This window comes from Pelodiscus sinensis, chromosome 1 (genome assembly GCF_052426305.1).
Source record: "Pelodiscus sinensis isolate ZL-2025 chromosome 1, ASM5242630v1, whole genome shotgun sequence".
Taxonomy (NCBI): Eukaryota; Metazoa; Chordata; order Testudines; family Trionychidae; genus Pelodiscus; species Pelodiscus sinensis.
In genome coordinates this window covers 112,417,056-112,430,284 of record NC_143052.1, presented here as the reverse complement: position 1 = coordinate 112,430,284, position 13,229 = coordinate 112,417,056, and the positions used below count along the sequence as shown (strand labels likewise).

At 43.2% G+C, this 13,229-nt stretch overlaps 1 protein-coding gene across 28 annotated transcripts in view; it reads left to right on the top strand.

The window, feature by feature from the left end:
- MICAL3 (microtubule associated monooxygenase, calponin and LIM domain containing 3) overlaps positions 1-13,229 on the top strand; it is a 234,511-nt gene that overhangs the window by 61,756 nt on the left and 159,526 nt on the right. For 2 of the 28 annotated variants that reach the window (XM_089769345.1, XM_089769349.1), the window contains exon 3: positions 7,062-7,111. The exons of 25 other annotated variants lie outside the window; for them this stretch is intronic. The gene's annotated coding sequence lies outside the window, so the exon portion shown is untranslated. Of the gene's footprint in view, positions 1-7,061; positions 7,112-12,729; positions 12,824-13,229 lie in introns of all 28 variants that reach the window. One more of the 28 variants, XM_089769346.1, reaches the window with a different exon arrangement.

Below are 13,229 nucleotides of genomic sequence, written 5' to 3'. Positions count from 1 at the left end.
CTCATTGTCTCCACTTGGCCTCCTGGCATTTGTCTCTCCTGCACCCTGTCCCTTGGTGCCTTCCTCTTTCTCCTGACCTGTCCCCCTCCCCTCAGCACAAGCCCCTTCTCCTCCCCTACCTGGCTTCTGCCTTCCAGTTTGCGGGGCTGCCAGAGCCTTTTTTAATCCGGCGGTTGCCGGCCGTGACGTCACGATGCCACGTCACACCAGCGTCCTGGCGTCTGCTGGTGTCCTGCCCTCTGGCTCGCGCCCCACCTTGTGACGCCAGAGCTGCACACAGGCAGCCCAGCGACAAGAATCGCCGCACACACCCCTGCCCCAGGTGGAGCTCCGCTCCTCCACCCGGCCGGCGGATTGGATGGGGCTGCACCGCCTGTAATCATCATGGGCCACACAGTGAGCCCCTGTGGGCTGCATGTTGTGCAGGCCTAACCTAACCCCTAAGAGATCCCTAAGGGAAAGTCATTTCTTGTTGGCCTTTTTCCAAATGAGGATTTACTTAGAAAAATCCTGAGGGTGAAAAGCAATGACAAAAACTTCTTGTAGTCCTGCCAATAGACACAGATACTGCTGATTGTATGGCTACCACCTGGCTAGTATTTTAATCAATTAGCAAGCTGCCAGAAAAAATAATTCAAGCTGATGAGGTTTTTTTACATGGATCTAAACATTTGCGTTATCCCTATACACTTGGGTAATTAATGTTAAGTTTGTGTCCTGCTAAAGATGTTGCTATTTTCCCACTTCCACAATATAAGCAATAAGAGATCAAAGCAGTTGAGAATACAGCATCTATCTGCCCACCAACATGCAAGTGCACTGCAGATGTGTAAGAGAGGATTTGAGTCATGTTTGAATGATGGAAGTAGGGTTGCCACGTGTTCAGTTTTCAGAAGGAATGCTCAGTCAGAAAGAGACTCTGGGGGTTCCAGTTGGTTCTGCTGACTAGTTCGTTAAGTCTGATTGGAGGTACAGTGGGGGCCCAGTGCTAATGCAGACTCCCTACCTGCCCTGGTTCTGCACGGCTCCTGGAAGTGGCCGTCACATCCCTGCAGCCCCCATGTGCAGGGAGGCTCTCTGTGCTGCCCCCAAACTGAGTGCCTGTTATACAACTCCTATTGCCTGGGAACACAACCAATAGATGCTGTGGAGTTGGTGCCTGCAGATGGAAGGGCAGCGCATGGAGCTGCCCTGTGTCTAGAGTCCTGGTGTCTCCTTCATCAAAGCCAGGGTAAGTGCAACTCAGAGCCCCCATCCTGAACCCCCTCCTGCAGCCCAAACCCTGCCCCAGGCTTGAGTCCCCTCATGAACCAAAACTCCTTCATGGAAACCACACCCCAACTTCCAGCCCTTTCTCACACACTGAACCTCTTATTTTTTCTCCCACCCCGCACTGACACTTTCCCTCCTATCCCCCCTCTTGCCCTTTTCCTCATTGTCTCTTCTTGGCCCCCTGGAATTTGTTTCTCCTCCACCCTGCCCCTTGGTTCCTTCCCGTTTCTTCTGCCCTGCCACTCCTTCCCCTTAGCACAAAGCCTCTTTCTCTCCTCACCCACTTTCCCTTTAGTTCTTTCTCTGTTCCTTCCCCCACCTTCTGCCTTCTGCGTAGAAAGCAGTTTTCAGGGGCTGGAGCCGGGGCCGCGGTGCAATTTTTTTTTACCGCAGTCCGGCCCCTGCAGCCCTAGCCCCAGCTGCTCCCAGGGTTCCAGCTGGAGTCGAGGCCCGCATATGAGGCCTGTTCCAGTGAGGCTGCCCTGGCTGGAATGCGCCTCGTGTGGCTGCTGCTTGACTCGAGCTGGGGCTGCCTGCGGGGACCTGGACCATGGTACTAAAAATAGCACCATGGGTGGTCCCAACTCCCGTCCCAGCACCTGCCAAGCCCGAGTGCACCCTGCCCCGCAGTGCCTCAGCTGGGCTCCATGCGGCTCCTGCTGGGGCTCCAAGGTGGAGGAGGAGGTAGTGCAGCCAGACCAGGACCCCATGCTGCAGAGGTGTTCCCGCAGGGAGAGAGGGAAGGGCTCCACGCTACCGGAAGCTGGTTTCGCTGCCCTATGTGCCCTGTTGGGGGACAGGTGGAGGAGGCTGCTGCACCATGCAAGGAGCAATGGCGCACCGCACCATGCGAGGAGCAATGGCACCGCACCATTTTTTTGCTTCTTCCCGCAAGCTGGTGTCCCCATCAAGTAGTGAAATGGAAAGTCCCGCTGGACATTTCACTACTTGATGGGCCACCGGGACAGAGTATTTAAATTCGGGACTATCCCAGAAAAATCAGGATATATTGTCAGCATAAGTATGAGCTAAAAAGGGGGCAGAAAAAGTGTGTTTTTTGTGTATTTAGAATGTTGGCAGCCCTATAGGGGAGGGGTAGTGGGGTTGAGATTGTTTGGGCTTATCTTGTGCAGGGGCACTTTTTTGCATTTCAAAGATGGTAACTCTTGCTGATTGGCATCCTTACATTTATGTTGAATAAATATGTGTCCTCTGCTCCGCTCTGACTAATGAATACCAACCCTTTTTTCTCTCTCAGGATCCAAGTACATTAGCAATGCTTGCCTCTGGAAAAAATGGTTGCTGCCTTACTTCAGAAGCTGTGCATGCCAAAGCCTCAGGGGAGGAGAGCATATAAACACCCTCACCACTGCCTCCTTCCTTTGAAACTCATTTCCTAAGAGATTTTCACTTGCTATAGACTTTGAACTTGGCATCATCTTTGCTGAGAGGGGCATCTTGGCATACTGAATGCCTTGAGAAGAGTTGTTATCTGGCCAAATGAAGCTGGTTTCAGTATCTAGTGGGAGCCAAATGTCCAGCTGAGTGGGGAACATACAAGCCTGTTGCTATTTTTAAGCAAAGTAATGGTATTCACAAGTGCTGTTAACCTATGAAATAGAGGCGTTCATGTCCAGGCAGAAGTCCTGGTCCTACTCAGCTGTCAGCTCTCCACAGAATCCAGGTCACTGATCCTGTAGAGAGCAGTGAAGTGTTAAATTATGCTTATCTGCGTGGGAACTGTCACCATCTTGTCACACTACAGAGAAACAAGTGCTGAGATCTCCATAAACTTCTTAGAAATATATTGGACAAAATGTTGTTTTTTACCCAAGGCACACTGAATAAAACGCCAGGTTCACTATACCCACCATTTAGAGGGATAGCCGAGTTAGTCTGTAACTGGAAAAACTTAAAACATATATACATATATGTTTTATGACTATTCCCACCCTTACCAGGCTCACTATATCTCTCTCACTCATGAGAAGAGCAGGGTAGTGATAAAATGAGACTTTGGAGGTTGTGTGAGGAGACAAATTTCTGTTATATTATGTTGCTTGATTATTTGACTCATAGACTCATAGACTTCAAGGTCAGAAGGGACCATAATGATCATCTAGTCTGACCCCCTGCACAGTGCAGGCCACAAAATCTCACCCACCCCTCCTAGAATAATCCTCTCACCTATATCTCAGATATTGAAGCCTTCAAATACTTTGAAGACCCCAAGATTCAGAGAATCCTCTAGCTGTGATCTATACCCCATGCTACAGAGGAAGGCGAAAAACCTCCAGGGCCTCTGCCAATCTACCCTGGAGGAAAATTCCTTCCCGACCCCAAATATGGCGATCAGCTAAACCCTGAGCATGTGGGCAAGACTCATCAGCCAGACACCTAGAAAGTTCTCTATAGTAACTCCTATCATCCCTCCATTGACCTATTTCCCACTGATAATGAATGGTCAATTAGTTACCAAGATCATGTTATCTCATCAGTTTGAATTGCTCTTCAGTCAATTAACGTGTTTGTTTGTTAGTGTGTTTTAAAAAATGTTGCCCTTTACTCAAATGAGGACACACACACCTATTAATGAGGAGTAAAAATTCAAATAAATAAGCAAGTAGTTTAATAATACAAACTTAGGATAGTTCTAAGCTAATGGCATATAAAACGGAGATGCTATGGTGGTGGAGGTGGTATGTTATTTCAGAGAAAGGCAGGATGGAGAGTGTCCTAGAGATGTGAATGTTTAACTGGTTAACTGGTAGGGGACGGGAGTTGCTTCACTGGGTTGGAGCAGCCCCAGCCAGCAGCAGGTATAAAGGGCTGCTGCAGCCAGGCTGGATCAGTCCCCCTGCTTACTCTCCTTTAATCTGTTGACTGTTGTCCACCCAGTTTTAAAGCAGTAGCCACAATGGTTGCAAACTACCCACACTCAACCTGTCAAATAGCCACATTGTTCAAGCCAACTACACACATACTCTCAACTAGCAAACTAGCCACACACACTCAACTGTTCAAATAGTCAGATGTCATTAGAGGCTAGAATGTTGGACAACACAGGGTTAAGCAATATGTCTTCCTTTCTAGAGGTGCTGTCATGAAAAGATATTAGTCCTTAATTTTTGAAAGGAGATTCAGGTGATAGAGGTCCATGTATTGTTGATGGGATTCCTGAGATATGTACCTCCTAATCTTTATACATGGTTTAACTGACAGTCACGTCCGTTTTTGAACCCATTGTTCTCTGCACTCCCAGAATTTTTTTTTATGAAGATGGTTGGGTTTCTTTGCTTTTTATTCAAAGCTCAAATGAAGTGGCTATGTGGGGCAGAGAGAAATCTATACAACCGTCATGCCCACTGATTGGTTCGGTTTGCTTTGGCAGCTTCTCTCTCAAATGCTGTGCTGGTTCTATAATAGGGAATTTAGATTTCCAAACCTTCCAAATCTAGTCTTCCATAACAGAAACAGGAGGTGTTTCTTTTAAGTGATGTATTTGAGCTGCTCAGAGCAATGGACACCATATCTGACACCCTTGCTTTTCATCACTTGTGGGTGTGATGGGGAAATCATCAGTCTCATAGTACAACTGTGATAGAAATGTGTGTGTGCCTTCTGTCGGCTTGTTCCTTTTCTACCCACTCCTTCCAGAGAGTTGCCTGCATTTTCTCCATCCCAGGAATAGTTGGAAAGTTGGAAGCAGCACTGAGTGCTATAAAATTCACTCTTCTATGAGCAATTTATGTACTTCTGTGGGCAAGTAGTTTGGAACATTACATTTAGCTATTGAGAATCTAGTGAATTCACCAAAACATGCTAGGGAGTGCATCTTAGAGTTTAAAAAAAAATCTAGACTGTCACTTTTCTGTGATATCCAGTGTTGTTGCTGTGTTGGTTCCAGGATATTAGAGACATGAGTGCATGAGGTAGTATCTTTTATTGGACTACTATTGTTTTGTGAAGCTCAAAAGCTTGTGTCATTGAGTGCTTCAGGTTTGAGAGAGATCTGTAGAGTGTTACAGTGAAATAAAGATTGCCAAGGCTGACAGATGGCTCAGTGTCTGAGGCCACATCTTCACTTGCCGCACTAGAGATTGATCTTCTGGCGTTCGATGTAGCGGTTCTAGTTAAGACCCACTAAATTGAACGCTGAGGGTGGCTCTGGTCAGCGCTGGTGCTCCTCACAGTCATGAGGAATAAGGGAAGCCAATAGGAGCATTTGCTCCTGTTGGCCTCCCTCTGTGAAGACAGCACCAAGCCAACTCCAGCTACCTATTTTACATAGTTGGAGTTGGGTACCTTAATTCAACCTTCAAAGTCTAGTGTAGAACTGGCTTGAGCTTCTTGCCTATTGTCTCACGACATCTCTTGATGGCCAGGATGAAAATGGGTTTGGTCATAGGCACCAACTCTGTGGAAGCTCCAACCCTGAGCACCCACAGAAAAAAATTAGTGGGTGTTTAACAATCACCGGCAGCCAGCTGCTGCCTCTTGGCCCCGCTGATCAACTTCTCCACTCCCTCCCTGTGCCTCTTGCCAGCTGTGATCACCTGCTTCACAGAGTGCTGGGGGTGCTGGTTTGGGGAAGGAAAAGAGTGGGCATGCTTGATGGACAGAGCGGAGCTGGGTAGAAAGAGGTGAGGTGGAGCAGGGAAAGTGCTGGGTCATGGTGGGGGGTGAGTGCTGCAGCAGAGCGGTGGGATCGAGCACCTCTGGGGCCTGGAGGAAGCTGGCACCTGTGGTTTTGGTGATCTTAGCCCAGTCCAGACTGTGTAATTTTGTGCAATTATCAGTCTGTGCGGAGATGTATATGACAGGATTAGGTGGAATTGCTACAGGGTGGACCTGAAGCATGCTGGTAGAACTGAGTGTGGCAAGAGAGAAGTTTGTGCGTCACACCAGCTGGCTCCATGCCAGGTTAGAAGTTTCTAAATTTCATAGTAAAATTTAAAAAGTGTATCATGTGAATATTGCACATATACAATCACAGCTGTTTTTACCATCTCCCCTGTTGGGCTTTCTTGGGTCACCTCTTGGCTCTGACAGAGGTGCACACTGGTTTTGAGTTTCTTTTACATGTATTAAAACCATATTCCATGTGTTTTTTTTGTTAGCCAGTTAACTTGCTGTTTTAAGGCACTTTTGCTATCTAGATCAGTGTTTCTCAAATGGGGTTCCACAAAGGGAAATAAGTGTTCCATGAGACAATTCTATTACAATAACATTTTATGATTAAAAAAAAATGTGTACACATCTAATGTGATTTTTGTTTTTTAAATATGTGCAATTAAACTAAATGTTGATCTCATGACCTTGTTTGGCATTTGTTTAATATTATCCTTTACTTATTTGTAGTCTACTTTTTCAGCTCCATATATAAGACTTTTTAGGGGTTACACAAAATTCTTTCGAGTTTAAAAGGGTTCCGTGGCCAAATAAAATTGGGAAACACTGATCTAGATGATAACAGAATGTAACCTCTGATTACCTGTTGCCAAGCTGCAGCCTGGAATATTTTTTTATCAGGATGCTGGTAGAAAATTCAATCCTCAGGGACTCCATTACCATATATCTTGAGATATCATGTGCTGTCCATAGTTTCCAGGCTGTATGCCCTTTGCATTCTTTATTGAGTGTCAGAACAATTTTTCATTCTTCTGTGTTCAATTAGGTGGTTTTTTTTTAAACTCTCTTCTCCCCCACAAGCATACCCTCCCAGTGGTATATCATGTTGGCTTCACAGAGATATAGCTAATCTGTATCCTGTCTCTTGTTGTTCCAAGTTTGAGATGCCTGCTGTGCAGGAAATACTGATCTTCTGCTGGAATGACAGGTGGGTCCTCCCAAAGAGAACAGATTGTTTTTTTCATATGAAATTGTCTATTACAGCCATTTTTTAGAAGCCTCCTTTAAACTAGAGCTATCACTGAATTATAGGATAGTGTGGAGGAATTCTAGGAATGTACACCTTGTAGGATCTCCTGTCTAAGTATAGATAGCACTGTATTTCAGTGGATCTACCTGTGAATTTAAGTGGTGGGACATCCTCAGTGCATTTGCATTCAGAAACACTCACCTGTCCCAATCTGTCAAATTATTCAATATTTAACTTAAACATTTCTGTATCTCTCTGCCTACTGTAGTGTGACGTGATTGTAGACTGATCTCAAAAGGGGTGTACTAGCTCTGCCGATAAGGAATAAGACTGAGGAAAGTTACAAGTCTTCTTTAGGGAAACCTCTGTTAGTATGATGAGACGGGTGTAGAGGAACATCTGCACCCTTCCCTCCCTTCTGGCAGTCACAGCCTGCCCCCAGAGTGGAGCAGACAGAGGGATGGGAGAAGGGTATGACGCTGAAAAATTGGGACTGCTGGAGAAGTGGAATAGCAGAACAGAAAGATTCCCATGGCAGTTGATCAGAAATAAGGGATGAAATGGCAGTATTTGGGGTAGTATTAGTGGTGAATTAGCAGGGGCAGTGGAGTAGCAGAAGTGCCCCGTATTTTTGGGGAAATAAAAGTCTGAAAGGAAAGAGGAGTGATGCCCCAGGAAGTTTGGGCAGAAACTAGCACCGTATGGGAGCAACTGAATGCACAAAGTCTAATGCACAGCAGTGGATGGAATTTATCAGGAATGGAGGGGTTTACTCCAGGGAGTTAAGATGTTAAGATCAGTTAGGTATAAAGTTTGTCTCAGGACAGTGGACGAGTAATAGAGCTGCTTCATGCTATTTACTCTCTACTATAATTTATACAACTATAAAATGGATTTATTAGTGCTTACCCACATTTGAAGAGTGCTATGTAAATCTCGTGTTAATATTTTCACTGTAACACTCAGAGTGTTGGGGTTTTTTCCCTGGTCCCAGGAATCAGCTCAGGAAGGTATGGGGCAGTAGACAGGAATTCTGCCTGTCAAACTGTGAATGTTCATTTTGCCTGTTGTTCTTATACTTTTAGAGCCTGTTTCATATAGGATGTATTGCTCATTTCACCTTATTGGAATATAATGTGTGTTGATTGCCACACTCCAAAGATCAGTTTGGCTAGGCATTCCCTCTCTCTACTGAGGGAGCACACTCCTTCCAAAAGGCATTTTCTTCCTTAGGAAATGAAATTTCTCTGCTGTTGTGCCACTGATTTGGTAAACCTTGTGGTGATTTTGAAGTGTGGTAACAGTGCAAATGCGATATGAGGCCCTTCAAGAACAAGAAACTGGCTTTGATTTTAAAATGGCAGTTCCACCAGAGCCCTTACTTACCCTAGTTGAGGATTTCTGCTCTCAAGGAAGGCACTGATCAGTGGAACTCAGCATCTTTGGACCTTGTGAACGGATGCAGCACTTATTGGATGAAATAACAGATGTCAGGTCATTAAAGTAGGGCTCATTCCTTTTCACCTGAAACGGGTCCAGCTCTCCATGCCTACTATTCCCTTGTGATCTTATAAGGAGAGGGGAAGTGAACAGATGCATCATATTAGTCTTTCTGTCTGTCTTCCATATATCCATGGATAAATGCTGCTGCTGGGCAGCCTGTATTGTGAGCATTTTGTGACTCATTGCAATTGGTTAAAGTAAACTCTGAAATAAAAAATAATAACTTCAGTGACTAAGTTGAACAACCTTGCCTTGCTTCAGATAGCTGAATGGAGCCCTGATTCATCACACAGCTGTTTGGGACACTGTAGAAGAAGTAATAGACTGTCCATTTGACTTTGTCCCTACTTAGATGCACTCTTGGTGTAGGAACGTCTTCTGTGGTTACAGGATAATGACACTTGGAGGTATTAGATTTTTATCAGTTAGTGTCAGTAAATGTGTGTTTCACAGTGCATGCTCATAGACAAACAAAAAATTTCCATCAATTATAATCAAAATTTACATCTAGGAAAAGTCAGAAAAACATTCATTGAAAAATTGAGAGACTCTCATTAAGTGTCTGAAAGCCCCATAATTTCAGCAATTGATTACAAATGAAAAATTATTAAAAATAAAATCTGTATTATCTGTGAGAATTATGAAAAATAAATATCTGATTCTGTCAAGTCTCAGGATAATACAGTAGGAAAATGCACTATAGCATTTTTCGGACACTTGAAGTTCGTTCTTCAGGGCAGTTCACACAATGAATATAGAATTATCAAATAATTGAAAAGTAGTACTGGAAGGGAACCTCAAAAGATCATTTAATCCATCCCCATGCAATGAGGTAGCACCACATATTCCTGAACATGTCTGTATAAGAGGCAAAATGGATGGTGGTGATGGTTTTTTTTTTTTTTTTTTTGGGTAACAATAAAGCAATCCATTTTGAATTTTATTTTATAGCTTGAATAGCTGGGCCTGCCCTCCAACCCAAAAGGTCTAGTAAATATCCCCATGTAGGTTAGGATATGTTGGATATTCTTCATAGGGGGCATTTATTTGATTTAATCTTTAATAAATAAAACAATCTTGGCATTAAAAAGGAGCTTTTTGGTTGTTTGGAATAACATTTTTGTACTGGATTATATAAAGGATCCTAGCTTGTTGAGAAATGAAAGTTCTGGGAGTTGTCTCAAGCTGATGTCTATAAAGACCAAAGAATCAGCATTCCAATCTTTAACTTTTTTTTGCTTGTTATGAAATTGCAAGAACCTCAGAAGAGATGAGTATTCCTTTGAAGAAAAATATGTGCTCTAATGTTTTCCCAGTCACTTGCATGATCGAACTTCAAAGCACACCTTCAAGACCTCTTCCAACTTGTTGAATTGGACTTAAACTTATTCCCATCCTGGCTTTTGCGGGCAACTCATTCTCTTACCATTTGCACATCTGTTCAAATGTTTATGCATCTTTGAAATTAGCATTCTGTGGTGATTGTAGGGAGGAAACACCACCTGGAATCATTCATTGTTTTATTTTTGTGGGTTTCTTTTGTCCTGGGCATGAGCAGGAGATCCTGAATTCACTGGCAGCCATGAGTCAGGGACAACCTCCGCTATTGTTGTAAATAGAAACATGAGTCTGATCCCTGCTTGCACTTTATGGGCTTTGTCTTTCTTTCCCAAAACTTTAGTGTACTAGCCAAGGAATGTGCAGAGCTTCTGAGTCAGCAATCAGCTGCCTCGAGACAAAACATGCAGGATACTGCCGACTTGCAAAAAGTCAGAGATACATACTTATACCTTGGAAACTTGGCAAATATTTCTGCCTGTCTTCGCTTTAGCACCTGTAGTCCCTGTGATCTCTGGCTTGTTGCCCTCAGATTTCAGGGGCTTCATTTTTTGCATCAAGAAACTGTGGAAATGGGAAGTGAATGGAAATCTGGTGGACCTACATGCAGTAAGAATAGCTGAATTTGTCCTTTAAGAATAAGTGGCTTAAATATAGCCCTTCATAAAGCGGAGTGTGAAGAGTCCTGTATTTACCCCCGCTTCCCAATAGTTAATATGCTACTTTCATTACACTGTATAATGAGACAAACCTAAAAAAGAAGGCTTGGCAGAGCTTAAATGCAGAGAGAGATTCCTGGAACTGAAGCAGTGTTGCGTTTAACCCCAAGGGAGACTATGCTGACAGATCGTCCTGCTGCATTTGTTTGGCAAAATAAAAAAATAGGCAGCATTAAGGAATGAATCCTGTGGTGGCTTGGATCTGGGTGCATTAATAACACTCTGTAGGCTAATGGACTTCTCTGTGAAATGGCCATTACCTACAGGGGGGTTTATGTCCCTTATTCTATATTAATCCATTACTGGGCAGCATTTTGTAAGTGATAGGAAGGCAGGATGGCATTTAATGTTGGGATCACACTGAGTGTTAGGATCTTTGAGTAAAAGTGAGTGACAAGTAGACACAACACAAAACAGAAGTTGTACTTTGCAGCTTTTAGCTAATTGTTTGCATTACATAGATATAAATAAAGTAAACAATCTAACCTGACAAGCATTATGTTGAAGTGCTAGATAGGGATGTAAGCAACTAGTCGGCTATCTGATAAGCAACAGGCAGCAAGGGTGGGGGAAGAAAAAGGGGTGCTGGTGGGAGCCAGCTTAAAAGACGATTCCCTTCAGCTCCGTGGGAGGGGATGGGGAGCCGCAGTGAGTTCTACTGTTGAAATGTAGCAACAACCACGCGGGCTTTTGCTACAATTCAAAGCGGAAGTGCCCTTATTGACTAAGCAAATAGTCGATGGAAATTTGATTAGTTGATTAATCTAATTTTAACATCCCTAGTGCTAGAAGGAAGCAACATTGCTTCAAGTACAGAGACTTCAACCCCTTGAAAAGTGTGCCTTGATAGCTGCTGCCTGGAGAGCTATTGTGAAATGGGAATTAAGATTAAAAATAAAGATAATTTTTTCCATGCCATTTAGTGGATGTTACTGATACAGCCATAACTACTGGCAACCAATCAGAAAAACAGCTTCATATTTGCCCAGTGCACTAAAACAGTTTCCCTAATGAAGTCCATATCATGTAAACTTGTCCTCATGCTCTGGATTCTGCAAGTGAAAACTTGTTTCTCTCTAACGAAAAATAATTCTGTGTTGTGTAATGGGGTATCAGCCTACTCCACTATTCCCAGCACTGAGTATTCACTGTCATGTTGGGATATGATGCAACATGCCCAAACAAACTGCTCCAAAACTTTGACCTATCAGGGGCAGAGAGATGAGCTTTAAATTTGAACTTTTCTTACTGTTGAGAATTCTGAAAGGTTTCTTTAAAAAACATATTCTGAATCCTCAGATTCCTTTTCTACCATAGACTTCTCTTGCCTCCCTCCCCCCAGCCATTCTTCCCACCCCATGCAAACAACCCAAAAAAACTAAAGCAAAACTCTATTTTCAGTCATATTCTAGGAGCTGAATTTCCACATTCTGCACCAGTGCTTTCTGTTTCCTCTGTGACTTTACCCATTTTATGCTCCCATTACAAACAGCACTCTTCCCTCAGTGTTCACAAGAATTTTTTGATAGAAATAAAAGAGGTATTTTTTTCCAGCAAAAACTGCAAAGGTGCCTTTAATGAGTTAATATAAAATGCTATACCCACTAAAGGAAAGATTTGACAGTGATGCTAATACAGCATCCTAATCACTCCATCATACCCAGTTCCCAAAAAGAAATTAAGACAAGAAGAATATCCACAGAGAGGCCAGGAAGGGAAAAGTAAATTTCTGATATGATGGAGCTGGTACAGTAAAGGCTTCTTTTTTCATTCTAATGATACTGATATTCTGTGAATGGGCCTGAGAGCTCTACTGATGAAATGAGCTAGATATTTTTATTATCTTTTCTTCCTCAATCATTTGGTTGCTTTAGAGTGCAGTAGCCACCATCACTTTTCTTAAGTCACTTTTTAACTTCAGTGTGTTTGAGGCTTCTTCACCCTATAGCACCACCTTCAACATGCTCTTCCCTCTTTTCCGGGTACTGTATGTACAGATGTGTGTCTCTTTTTCAGTGAAAGAACCAGCATTTATTTTGCTTGAAGAATCCCAGCTCTTGCCATTTTTTCCTTATGGTGATGGTGGTGGTGCTCGTGAGAGGAGCTACATGTAAGCACAGCTGTGTTATGGAGATACTGATTTCTCTGCAGTTATGGTTCTCTCTAGCTTTTCATTACAATTGTAAGCCTGATTTTATTTTATTTTTATTTTTTCACTGCTTCCTCCTCTCTGCCCGCTTTCACCAAATTTTATCCAATTTACTTCAAACTTCTGACTATGGAGCACAAATAATCAAATGTTTGGGAAACTCTGCGTGTGGGAAGGAATCAGAAAAAGCATTCATTATTTGATGGTCTGAAAAAAAAATCAGATGTTTAGTTGTTTGAAAATAGTTCTAATAATTTTTTAGAATGTTGTATCTCCATCATCATGGCTGAAACCCTCCAATCATGTGATATTCAACTGGCCTCATTGAGGACCATTGTTTTACTATATATGGAAAGGTTGAACTACT